This window comes from Pantherophis guttatus, chromosome 1 (genome assembly GCF_059756535.1).
Source record: "Pantherophis guttatus breed Tessera chromosome 1, ASM5975653v1, whole genome shotgun sequence".
Lineage (NCBI taxonomy): Eukaryota > Metazoa > Chordata > Lepidosauria > Squamata > Colubridae > Pantherophis > Pantherophis guttatus.
This window is the reverse complement of record NC_142063.1, coordinates 244,685,786-244,697,968: the sequence shown is the minus strand read 5'-3', so window position 1 is coordinate 244,697,968 and position 12,183 is coordinate 244,685,786. Positions and strand designations below refer to the sequence as shown.

The following is a 12,183-nucleotide window of genomic DNA, read 5'->3' as shown; positions in this document are numbered from 1 at the left end:
CTTATGACACCCTATAATTACTATACCAGTGGTTCATATAAATATGTAAGATTACTAGGTTATCATTGAATAGAAGATGGCTGGGCTATGTATTGTACAAACATGCAACCATTTATCACCATGGCTTGCATAATTCTCCTAGAAAGAACTGAACCAAACAGGATAGGAGTTTACAAAGTCTGGTAAATTCATGGGCAGGGCAACTGTATGGTCCCAATATGCTAAGTGGCTATTGTTACAGAGTTAATGCAGTCTTACATTCAGCCCCGTGGCAGAATCAGCATCATTACAAGAGATGCAGAAATCATTGCTCACCTAAAAATACTGATGCCACACATGTAGAATCCTGAAAACATTGCACAGTGGGTGCCAATTAGAATACACTTATGGCCATGACTTCATAACAATACCCAGCCCTGCACATAACTCAATAGCCCTTGTGTTTGCTGTGCCAGCTCTGAAAATTTCCTCTCTCTGGTTCCTGCTAATCAACCTTGGTGAGTGATGTTCCAGAAATTTAAAAAATGTGGTTTCAGTTTTAATAACTTGTGTTTTCTGTATGGGCACTATTGGCACAAATTCTTGGGTAATATAGGAGTGTCAATTTGGTGCAGTAGTTAAGGTGCTGGCCTAGAAACCAGGAGGTTGTGAGTTCTATTCCCGCCTTAGGCATGAAAACTGGCTGGGTGACTTTGGGTCAGTCACTCTCTCTCTTAGCCCAACTCAACTTATATTTATATTGTTATTGGGAAAATAGGAGGAGGAAGGAATATTTATAAAAGTAAGAAAGGTGGGATAAAGATAGATAGGCAGACAGGCAGGAAACAAACTAACAGACAGAGTATAAAGTTGCCAGAATGTGTAGAGCGTATCTTTTGCTCAAAACTCAGTTTTCAGGATTTTTTTTTGCCTGGGAAGCAGAAGGTGGAAGAAAATCAAATTCCATTCATATTGTCTTTCAGTTTTTCTTACTAACTCATCTTTATTTTCAGTCTTAAGTTGCAGCTTGGATTTCTTAGAGGTGCTTGCACCTTTTTGGGGCAAAGTATTTAAAATAGGGCCGAGAAAATTGTTGATTTCACTAGGTCTTATAAATTGCTGGCGTTGTTCAACCATTGGGGTTCCTATGCTTTTGAGGCTCTCATTGATAGGAGATTTATATTTGCATGGGCTGCATATGCAAGCACTGCTAAGTTTTAGTGTAACATACAGTAAATGTAGGGATCCATCTGGCACGGTCTACTCTCCATCCTTGCAGAGTCAATAGAGACATAGTATCAGAGGTGACAACTCAAGTTTACTTACACTCCCAATTTTCTTTTCTGTATCTTCTGATCATAATTGTGAAAATCAATGGTATCTAAAATGAGTTTAATAATAATTATTGTTGTTGGACTTAACAGTTGTCAATAAGAAAGACAAAAAAGTTTGGATAGTGGATACGGCAGTGCCTGGAGACAGAAGAATAAAAGAGAAAGAATTGGAGAAGGTAACAAAATACAAAGACCTACAAATAGAAATAGAAAGACTGTGGCAAAAGCAAGCAAGGGTAGTACCAATAGTAATAGGTGCCTTGGCGCACCACTTGAACACCATCGGCATCAACAAATTTGCCATCAGTCAATTGCACAAGGCGGCTTTACTTGGAACTGCTTCCATCCTGAGATGATATCTGTAACACCATCAAACATTCAGATTTGCCTATCCCAGGTCCTTGGTAAGGACTCGATTGGTAGACAAAATGCCAAACCCAGTCTGAACATCTAGCTGACTGTGCGATGAATAATAATAATAATAATAATAATAATAATAATAATAATAATAATAATAACAACAACAACAACAACAACAACAACAAAACAATAACAATAACAATAACAATAACAATAACAATATAGCCCTCACTACCACTCATTTGTGATTCTACCACACCATTCTAGTCATGGTGACCAGTGTTCCTCATATGGCAAGCTGGGTGGTTTGCCCCAAAATTGCCTCCTCCTAGCACAACTGGTGAACATCTGGTTAGGAATCAGAAGGATGCTTTTGAGGAGAAAGTCCAGGGACCAGTATCTTTTGCTCAATTTGAATTCCTTCCATGGCCGCCTTAGTGAAGAATTTCATAGAGCAATTATCTTGTCGAGTGGACATTTTCTATATTCATCTTATACAATAAAAATGTATTGGTCTATTAACATAAAATGTTTTTCTGATAGTTTTCTCTTCGTTATCTAAGTTTTGTTATGTTTGTATATGATATTCCCTAGAAAAAACTAGCCATCTGAACTTGGAAGCAGCTTAAGTAGTCTCCCCTCCCCCTAGCCCTAAATAGGAAGTTTAGTGGCAGATCAATACAAGGAATTGAAAATTTAGTTTTTAATCCCTCCAAAAAATGGGAATTTTCTCTACAAGAGGAATATGTATTTACATGTTCTCCCACCAGGGGTGGATGCTAAAATTTTTTACTACCGGTTCTGTGAGCGTGGCTTATTTTGTGGGCGTGGTTTGATGGTCATGTGACAAACAATTATTTAGGATTTAGCAGAGGTACTGGTCTACCAGGCTTTTAACTGCTTGCAGAGCCGTACCGGTCTACCCATTTGTTTTTGGAGCGTTCCAGTCTACCTATTTGTTTTTGGAGCGCACCAGTCTACCACCACACTGCCTTTTACCGCTGATCAGCTGTAGGGCGGCCCTTTGAAGCGCCACGGCAAGTGTTTAAACAGTTTTTTGCCGCTCTGCCACCACCGAGACCATTGGAAACTGCTTTCAGGCAGCTTGGCCTCAATTGCCAATCTACCACCACCAAGCAGTTTACAAGGAGTGAATCGGTTCTAGCCAATCAGTTGGGAGGCTTCTTGGCTTCTCAATTTAAAGCTAAGGTGTATTGTTTTTTTTTTCCTCTTCTTTGTCAAGTGAGCCCTGATTTTTTCCTTCTAGCAATCAGCTGGGACTTGGGAGGCAGCGAATAGATTGGGGGCGGGGCCAGGCAGAGGTGGTATTTACTGGTTCTCCGAACTACTCAAAATTTCCATTACCGGTTCGCAAGAACCGGGGAGAACCGGTAGCAACCCACCACTGTCTCCCACCCTTTGTTTTCTTTGGGGAAGGTGATCTTCATACTGGGAGACTGATTCTCTGTCATCTATGTTCCAAATCTACAGATTAAAATCAGCAAGAGTTGAACATGATGTATTAGAAGAGTAAACTGGCCAGGGCTACTCTGGGGAGTGGCCTGGCCCCAACTATTTGTGATATGATAGGCTCACTGTATGTTTGGTACAATGAATAAGGGAAGACTAGGTATATCTATTATACTCAAGTAATACTTCCTGATTTTTCTTTCATGGCCTAATGAATAACAATCCCATTGGACCATTTGCTGGATAACTACAAGTTGGAGTTCTTGTGATGATTGTAATAGCAGTGGCAATATCTAACCATGTTGTCACCTAAATCTTTTGGGACCCAGAGTCATCAATGGAGCACCTTCAGGCACCAAAGTATATGTGATTCCATCATAGGATTTCCAGAGGACCTCAATTAATGTTTTGGCTTTTTTTAAAAAAATAGAGTGTCCAAAATTTATCATAAGATTTTGGTGTTTCTTTCCTAGTCTCACAAAATTTTGGATAAAAGAATCAAAATCTTATAAAATTTGGCAATTCCCGAAGCTATTGTCTATTTGCTTTAATATGGCTTCTGTAAAGACCAACTGGGTGATGTCTACAGATTGCCACTGTCCTAAAATATTGCATGGGCTGAAAAAGAAACACAATGAGTAAAGGGAAACAAAAGGAACTTGTAAGCCTTATCACAAAGAAGGTAATTTCAGCTTAATAACAATATGGGTACATGTCAGTTTTAAATTCAAGAACTACGGTAATATAACCTATTGGGACCTGTTTTGGAAGGCAAGTTATTGAGAAGGCAACTAAAAAAAGGTGTTAACAAACTTGAAGGTGCAGGCTGATCAAACATGAGACAGAAGAAGAAGTAAAGTCAAAGAAAGGGAAGTAAAATTCAAAGAAAGTCTTGCCAAATATAAGTTGTGAGAGCTTAAACCTGTACATACATTCAGATGCAATCTGTTCTAGAATTGTTTTTTTTTCAGTGTATCTAACAGAGAAAGAAACAAAACATATTGCGGAGTCCTAAATTCCAAAGTGATTTTTCATGTATTGACTGCTCAAATCTTGTTAAATAGGAAGTGTATATATTTTACTAGGAAAATACTGGGAAATAATTCATAATGACTTATTTTTAAAAAAATCTAGGCCAGAAAAACAGTGGTGTTGTCTCTGAGGAATCTACCTAATTTTTTAAAAAACTTGTGGAGGAGTTGGAACCCAAAGTTCTTTAAAGTGTTCTTCTTTCCACCACATGACATGCAGAATTTCTAACGTTCAAGGCTGTCGGGAGACCTTCTACCTGGATATAGGTGCTGCTCCCTGACTAGCATAATCATTTATTTATTTATTTATTTATTTATTTATTGGTTCGATTTATATGCCACCCTTCTCCGGAGACTCAGGGCGGCTTACAATGCGTTAAGCAATAGCCTTCATACTTTTGTATATACCTGCTTATACTTTTGTATATACCTGCTTAGTAGGGCTTTCGGCCCCCCCTACGCGGTGCTCTTTTTATACAAAGTCAGCTTATTGCCCCCACAATCTGGGTCCTCATTTTACCTACCTCAGAAGGATGGAAGGCTGAGTCAACCTTGAGCCTGGTGAGATTTGAACTTGCAGTAATTGCAGGCAGCTGGCAGCTAAGTGCTACTTAACAGTAGCACTTTAGTCCGCTGCGCCACCAAGACATGTTTGCATGGTGCTCCCCTACTTGGGTGGTGGAGCTAATTTTCTGCTAGCTCAGTTGCCAGCATCTCAAAACATCATACTTTGTGATTTTAAGATGCTGAATTCCACAGAGTTTCCCATTTGACTCTTTCCCTTGCTCAGCTGAGGAAGTTGTATTCTGAGCACCACGCTTATTTTCTGCCTTTCCATGATAGCATGCAGTAAGGCAAAAAGAGATATGTTGATAGTGGAGGACATCAGTAGACATTATAGATTAGCTACATGGACTGTTCTGGTGAAACCATAGACTACCTCAATGCTACTTTGAGAATTTGAGAAATAAGAACACAAGCTATAAAGAAGGCGATTCTGAACTACTAGACTAGAGGGATCATTCTACACAGTGGTGGGTTTCAAAAATTTTTATTACCGGTTCTTTGGGTGTGGCTTGGTGGCATGGCATGGCTTGGTGGGTGTGGCTTGGTGGGCATGGCAGGGGAAGGATACTGTAAAATCTCCATTCCCTCCCCAATCGAAGGGAAGGTTACTGCAAAATCCCCATTTCCTCCTGATCAGCTGGGATTCGGGAGGCAGAGAATAGATGGGGTGGGGCCAGTCAGACTTTTTACTACCGGTTCTCTGAACTACTCAAAATTTCTGCTACCCATTCTCCAGAATTGGTCAGAACCTGCTGAAACCCACCTCTGATTCTACAGTTAAACAAATAACTATGAGTTTTCTTAATAATTATTCTTTCAGTTACCCTTGACTCCACTGTTTACAAACTACCTCCAACCATCTGAGAACCTTAATTTGATGAAGTAGTTTCTAGTTCACAAAGGCGTATGCTATACCATAGAAGTCTTATTTAGGAAAGCCACAACATGATATACAGAGAAATCAATAAAGGTCTCCATGTAGAAACAAAAGTAAAAAAAGGTAAAGATTCCCCTTGCACATATGTGCTAGTCGTTCCTGACTCTAGGGGGCGATGCCTCCATTTCAAAGCCGAACAGCCAGCGCTGTCCGAAGACGTCTCTGTGGTAATGTGGCCGGCATGACTAAACGCCAAAGGCACATGGAATGCTGTTACCTTCCCACCAAAGGTAGTCCCTATTTTCTAATTGCATTTTTTATGTGTTTTCGAACTGCTAGGTTGGCAGAAGCTGGGACAAGTAATGGGAGGTCACCCGGTTACGCGGCACTAGGGATTCGAACCGCTGAACTGCCAACGTTTAAATCGACAAGCTCAGCATCTTAGCGACTGAACCACCACCTCCCTCAGAAACAAAAGTACTTATATTCTTTTCTTTGCTCAAAACGGTCAATTTAGCCATCTCTGCCAATTCAGGAAGTGGTATTGGGAACTGTTCTATCACTGTTCTATCACTCACCACAAACTACACTCTGGGGCAGGGGTCAGCAACCTGCAGCTCTGGAGCCACATGTGGCTCTTTCACCCCTCTGCTGTGGCTCCTTGTCATTCAAAATATGTGTCACAACCAGCAATGTACGACACCCCCCGGCACACGATGTATTGAGCTTTTCAACCCCCAGTAGGCCAACCATGGATAAATCCAAGAAAAGAAAAGTTTCAGAAGAAAAACAAGAATGTTTAATTCAACTACATATGCTAGTTTGCAGGTATAACTTTCCCCAACGCCACTTAATATGAAAGAATGGGGGCAGCCAACAAGGATTATAGGTCTAGATAATTCATATTGTCCTTAATAACTTAAACAAAACTTTGGATTAGGTTTAGAATCCCTTCTCTCTTACATATAAAATGCTTGTTGAAAGAAATTATTTGAGGCAATCGATAGCAATAGCACTTAAACTATATACTGCTCCACAATAATCTCTAAGCGATTTACAAAATCAGCCTATTGCCCCCAACATGGGAGTCCTGATTGCCCCCAACAATCTGGATCTTCATTTTACTGACTTCAGGAGAATGGAAGGCTGAGTCAACCTTGAACCCATCGGGGTCAAACTCCTGGCAGTGACGGAAACAGCCTGCAATACTGCATTCTAACCACTGAGCCACCATGGCTCAATGCACAAACTTTTGAAATTATTGTTTTTTAAATCAACATCCCTTCAGTTCTAAGAAAGAAGACTTGTTCTTCAAAAGAAGCTTGCACAATTTGTACAAAAAAACTGAAGCCTGTTTTTTTTCTTGTGTTGCTACAGATTCCTAGGCAGTTTGTAAAATCAAGGTTATACAAGGGGAACTAAAACGGAAGGAGGATTTACTATTATATAGGCTGCAAAGCAACATTTCAGAATTTATTAGCACAAGGAGTGTGGGGTTATTTAAGTTGAGCAGTTTAAGAATAATGAGGCAATATGATTTTTATCTCCATAATTTCCTTCTCCCTCTAAGTCTGCTGTGCAGCAAAACTAGATTGGGGGAATCATATTTCTGAACTTGCACAATGCCACTGTTCTCGTATTAGGCTCATGGGGAACATCAATCAACATTTTACTGATTTGTTTTTAAATTTTGCATTTAAGGAGATGCAGTGTCTATAGAGAAAAATGAATTAGAAGAAAGATCAGCAATCAAACTTTATGAAAACACTCGGATTGAAAGTTGTTTTTAAGTGGAAGGTTTGGCCTTACTATATATGTTTCTTTCTTTTTAAGGGGTTCCGTAAATTAATGAATGTCATATATATGAAGTTTCATATACACCTGCACATTAAGATGGGTGTGTGCTTTTGTATATGGTAATAAAAAGTAAAACCAACTCAAGTCAGATTTGTAGCAACAAGGTACATCCAAGTAATTTCCTTGGCAATAATACAGAGATGGTTTGCCCTGGCAATGCTTTTATCTGGAATGTTTTTTGGGGGAGGTTGGGATGAGGTGAAGGTCCCATTCTTATTACAATCCTAGGGTTTCCTGGTTGACTCCATTTCAAGTGTTATCAAGTCCAAAACTGCTTAGCATTCTAAGGTCAACCAAGGTGAGTTAGGTGTTGCCACTTCGTCTAGAACAGATGATCTTTAAAAATAAAAGGGCCCAATTATTTGGAGATTAACAAGAAGTATTATGAGCTCTCAGTGGTTTGCAAAAATACTACAATCTCATGAAATTTAGTGATTTTGAAAGATATCTCAATATACTTTGAGGTTGCAGAGACCCATTTATCAGTGTTGCAGGTATCCCAGGGGTGAAATGCTCCTGGTTCGGACCGGAATGCCCGATCCAATAGTGATGGTGGCGAGTGGTTCAGACAACCGGTAGCAAAAATCCCTCCGCCCCCCCCATGCCCAGCTAAGCCGCGTGATCATCAGAGGCTCTTTTTTTTACTTTTAAAAGCATTTTTTCTACAATCTCTTTGGCCCCCAAAAAATGCTTTTAAAAGAAAAACAAAAACCTCTAATGATCGCGTGGCTCAGCTGGGATCGTCAGAGGCTTTTAAAAGCATTTTTTTCTACAACCTCTTCAGCCAAAGAGGTAGTAGAAAAATGCTTTTAAAAACCTCTGATGATCCCAGCTGAGTTGCCTAATTGTCAGAGGCTTTTAAAAGCATTTTTTTTCCTGCAACCTCTTTGGCTGAAGAGGTTGTAGAAAAAAAATGCTTTTAACCCCCCCCCCAAAAAAAGTTGGCCACGCCCACCCAGTCACATTAACCTCCCACCCCACCAAGCCACACCCACAGAACCGGTAGTAACAAATTTTACATTTCACCACTGAGGTATTCGGGTATCCAAGATCCATTACATTGCCCACCTCTGATGTCAATGTTATGGTATGAAAATATGAAGCTAGAGAAAAGAACAAAGAATTCCTAGTGTAAATTTGGGAAAGTGAGAGATAGTAAGAAAAAGCAAGAGAAAGTACGGTGCTACCTAATTGGCTGAGTCCTGTGCTTACAAACTGATTATTAAATTCTCCATCTTCCTGCAGTAGCCCAACAGCCTCAGATTAAGTGTAGAATTTACAACCCCAGGACCAGTTCCATCCTTCTTTTTGCCACATTCTCCCTATTCACTCCTGTATGCTTGATGCTTGTTCCTGTCCAGACCTCACCCACTGCCAATTGCCTACATTGGCTGCCCACTCTGCAGCCATGGCCTCCAGTGGTAGGTGTGCACACTGTTGCACTTCAAGAATGAGGCTAGTCTGGTTCCCTTCTGGGTGAGATACAGGATGTCCAAATTGGAGGAGGAACATTTCGGGTGGAACTGGTTGTTGCTATCAGAACTGGTCGTTTCCTTATTTAGATATGCAGAAAAAGAGAAGGTGAAGTATTAACTCTCCAATTTGTTTCTCTGAATTCAGTTTGAGAAAGTTGAATTTTTATTTTTATTTAAGCAAGAACCTATCCATCATTTATTTAGACATCTTTTACCAGCAGCATTTTCCTAAGATGGCATGCAGAATAAAACACAAACTATAATGAAAGAAAAATTAAGACAAATGGCAAACCGCAAAGAAAACCAGAAGGCCCCAGTAGAGTTGATACCATGAGAGTTTTTTTTCTGCAAAGGTGGAATCTGGTGAATCCTTAAGGAAAACTCTTATATTGAACATCTCTTAGGTGAAGAGTTAGTGGCTGGATGGCTCATTCTAAAACGGGTGAGGCACCAAAGCTGAAGTCATTCCACAAGGCACAGATTCTGCCAGGGGAAAGGCAAACCATGTTTTTGCCACCCCAAGTGTCTTGTCAGATGAATGAGGAATGGTAACTGAACTGGTTTTTGCAGGTTTCCATGTGACTCCACATGCCTGCAGCAGAGTTTATCTTAAGAGTGTAGGAAGCTGGAATGCATATAAAGATACAGTCTACAATGATTTCACTTCCTTAATGCAATCTACTAGAAAAGCAGGGGAAGCCAAAATATTTTTCCTGAATCCCGAGTGGATTACCATGAATGTCACAAATTATGGAGGCTTGTACTGAAAATGTATACGAATAGTGCTTTTGAAAGATAAACAAGCTCATTAAGCAGCTTAGTGTTTTGATTGTCAAGCAAACTATAGCTTGATCCAGAGCAGAAAGTACATTGCTTCAGATCATACATTAATTAACCCCAGCTTTGTGGGTGTGTCCAGAAGGGGCAATACCCCAACATTTTCTGGCTGATTCTTCAAGGCATTAGTATATCAGATCTGGCATCCCACTGTAGCTTTCATCTCACTTTTCTTCCTCTGCCACACTGATGCCATTAGTGCAGGCAAAGGAAGAGACCATTTTAGATCAGCAACAGGTATGCCTTCAAAGGTCGCATTGTTCTCAGATCATCATCAAGCCAACAAGTCTTGCAACTGTTAACTCTTGAGTTAAGTCTCCCTGTTCCATGGCGTGATTCCATGAATTGCAATATGATTTCCAGCTACACTGAAACAGTTATTTTATTATTTTGAAAATGTAAATAAAATTGCACTTTTAAAAAATGTTTTTGGAGAAACATTATTTTTTATATATAAGTAGTCCTGGACCTACAACAGTTCATTTAGCTACTATTCAAAGTTACAACAGCAGTGGAAAAAAGTGACATATGACCATTTTTCACACTTACAACCATTGCAGCATCCTCATGATCACGTGATTTACATTCAGATGCTTGACAATTAGTTCGTATTTATGACGGTTGCAGTGTCCTGGGGTCATGTGATCATCTTTTGCGAACTTCTGATGAGCAAAATCAATGGGAAGCCAGATTCAATTAACTACTGTGTTACTAATTTAACAATTGCAGTGATTCACTTAACAAATGTGGCAAGAAAAGTCGTAAAATGGGGCAAAACTCACTTAACAAATTTCTCACTTAGAAACATAAATTCTGGGTTCAATTGTGCTCATAAGTCGAGGACCTGTATACTTGGTTCATGCCAGGGGTGAAATCCAGCAGGTTTTGACAGGTTCTGGAGAACCAGTAGCAGAAATTTTGAGTAGTTCAGAGAATTGGCAAATACCACCTCCAGAATGGAATGGGAATGGAGATTTTGCAATATCCTTCCCCCAGGAGTGGGGAGGGAATGGGGATTTTGCAGAATCCTTCCCCTGCCACACCCACCAAGCCAAGCCACCAAGCCATGCCCACAGAACCGGTAGTAAAAAAAATTGGATTTCACCACTGGTTCATGCTATCCCTTTTAATTCATCTTATTCTACCAAAGGTCCTATTACATAGACAGATTGGATAAACAAGTAGGAATAAGGTTTCTCCTGCTCATGAAATGATTGGGTTGATTTATGTGAGAAGAGAGAAACAGCAGCCAGAAAAAAGAAACCAGATTTGTACAGATGGGCTATCAATATATTAATGATCAACCTGAGCCGAGGTGGCGCAGTGGTTAGAGTGCAGTACTGCAGCTACTTCAGCTGACTGCTACTTCAGCAGATCAGCAGATCAAATCTCACCGGCTCAAGGTTGACTCAGCCTTCCATCCTTCCAAGGTGGGTAAAATGAGGATCCAGATTGTTGGGGGCAATATGCTATTTAGTATACTGTCTTTGGTGTAAGCCGCCCAGAGTCCTCGGAGAGTGGGCGGCATAGAAATATGATTAATAATAATAATAATAATAAAACCAAACAGAATTACTATTTTACTCTGAAAACCAAAGGTGAGATTTCTTTTGCACATCTGGATAAACTGTGTTTACTACTGGTAAAGATTTCTGGTATATTCTATAAATACAAAAAATTACTCAACAGTGATAAGAGCAACTTTTGGAACTACAGATCTTTTAAAGAAGACAACCCTAAGGTTCCAGGATGCAAGTCTCTTTTTTTGGACAAACAAAATACGTGATAAATATGTTAGCAGTTTCAAAAGGATTATACCCTAGGTCCACTTCTTACAAACACATGAGCTGCTTGAAATCACATCTGAATCACAGGGGTTTGAGAAAGCTTGTTTTGTATTTGTAGAAGTGGTGTGCCAGGAGATTAGCTAATACAGATAGGAATCCTTTCTTATGACTGAGAAAAAAATGGAGAGTTGGTAGTTAAATTCATGTGTTCAAGTTGCAGTCTTTCTTTGATCACAGGATTGGAGGTGTATATACCCCTTAAATATACTTATATACTTATATACTTCCTTGTGTGTCCAATCACACTTGGCCAATAAAAAAAAATTCTAATTCTAATTCTAAAGTTGAGAGAGGGGGGAGGGGGAGGGAGGGAAGTAGAGGAGAGAGGGGGGGAGGGAGGGAAGGAGAGAGGGAAAGTCTTATTTTTTTACAGGGGAAATCCAGTGTTCAGTCCTGCTCTGTGGCAGCCAGTTATTCATGTAATAACTTCATGGGTGGTATCTAAACTAGAGACTCTTAATCTCAATGAATTCGTTCCATACTGCGTAGATTCCCTCCTTACCCAATGCTGTGCCAATTTGCCTTGCAACGTCTCAAAAGTTGTCTCCT

General features: G+C 39.9%; 1 long non-coding RNA gene across 1 annotated transcript; it reads left to right on the top strand.

Annotated features, from left to right (window-relative positions):
- The first annotated feature begins 465 nt into the window (after positions 1-465).
- Positions 466-6,041, top strand: LOC132711062 (uncharacterized). Its single transcript, XR_009621829.1, has 3 exons — positions 466-497; positions 1,404-1,489; positions 5,958-6,041. It is a non-coding gene; the product is annotated as an uncharacterized LOC132711062 (long non-coding RNA).
- Positions 6,042-12,183: the final 6,142 nt, after the last annotated feature.